General features: G+C 44.7%; 2 protein-coding genes across 3 annotated transcripts in view; one reads left to right on the top strand and one right to left on the bottom strand.

Moving 5' to 3' along the window:
* The window catches only part of LOC105530266 (protein BEX1), a 270,313-nt gene that overhangs the window by 171,346 nt on the left and 97,938 nt on the right, over positions 1-1,029 (bottom strand). The gene's annotated exons all lie outside the window — the stretch shown is intronic.
* The window catches only part of BEX4 (brain expressed, X-linked 4), a 12,623-nt gene that overhangs the window by 288 nt on the left and 11,306 nt on the right, over positions 1-1,029 (top strand). The window lies entirely within an intron of this gene.

Here is a 1,029-nt window from a genome sequence, read left to right as displayed (position 1 = left end):
TTTTTTTTTTTTTTTTTGTATTTTTAGTAGAGACTGGGTTTCACCGTGTTAGCCAGAATGGTCTCGATCTCCTGACTTCGTGATCCACCCGCCTCGGCCTCCCAAAGTGTTGGGATTACAGGCGTGAGCCACCGTGCCCAGCCAAGAAAGACAGTCTTTTATGTTTATGATTCTGAAGCTGCTCCGAAACAAAAGACCAAATACTTTCATGAAAGGTGTGCTTATTGTTTTAGTCATTTAGGGAATAACAAAGGCTATGGGAATTATGAGCCAAAAACCACAGAAGAATATGTGTATCTCACAGTACATGTAAGTATAAAGTAAAGAAAGAGGTTTTATTCACACCTTTTATTTTGTTTTTTGGAGAGACTTGCCTAGGCCTCCCAAAGTGCTGGGATTATAGGCATGAGCCACCACACCTAGTCATTATCCACTTTGTTAGGGACAGAGTGGGTCTCTGGCTCAACAAAAAGCCCAGATAAATCAATGGGGCTTTGGCGCATTAGGTCAGCAGAGGGGAAAAGGACAGTAGAAGGGACAGCAGTATACAGTAAACTTGGAAGTACCTAGGGGAGAAGGAAGGAGACACAGAAGTTGGAGGCACCTGTAAGCCAACTGGACTTGTTTCTGAATACAGTTTAGATAACCTGTAGACATATCTATGCCTGACGGTATTCAGAAATAAACTCAGTAAGAATTTCAACACAACGGCAGCAGAGCATTAAACCAGGAGTAGAACTCTTCTGACATCAGGGCCCTGTGCAACAGCACAAGTCATATACCTATGAAGCCTTCCCTGGCTGTGTGTGTTGGCTGATAACAACTTACATCTTTTTTCGGGGGGAGTGAGGGGACAAGGTATCACTCTGCTGTCCAGGCTGGAGTGCAGTGGTGCAATCATAGCTCACTGCAGCCTTGACATCCCAGGCTCAAGCAATTCTCCCACCTTAGCTTCTCAAATAGGCGTGATCACAGGTGAGTGCCACCACACCCAGCTAAATTTGTGTGTGTGTGTGTGTGTGTGTGTGT

Source organism: Mandrillus leucophaeus, unplaced genomic scaffold, assembly GCF_000951045.1.
Source record: "Mandrillus leucophaeus isolate KB7577 unplaced genomic scaffold, Mleu.le_1.0 Scaffold809, whole genome shotgun sequence".
NCBI classification, from domain to species: Eukaryota; Metazoa; Chordata; class Mammalia; order Primates; family Cercopithecidae; genus Mandrillus; species Mandrillus leucophaeus.
This window is presented reverse-complemented; position numbering and strand designations above follow the sequence as displayed.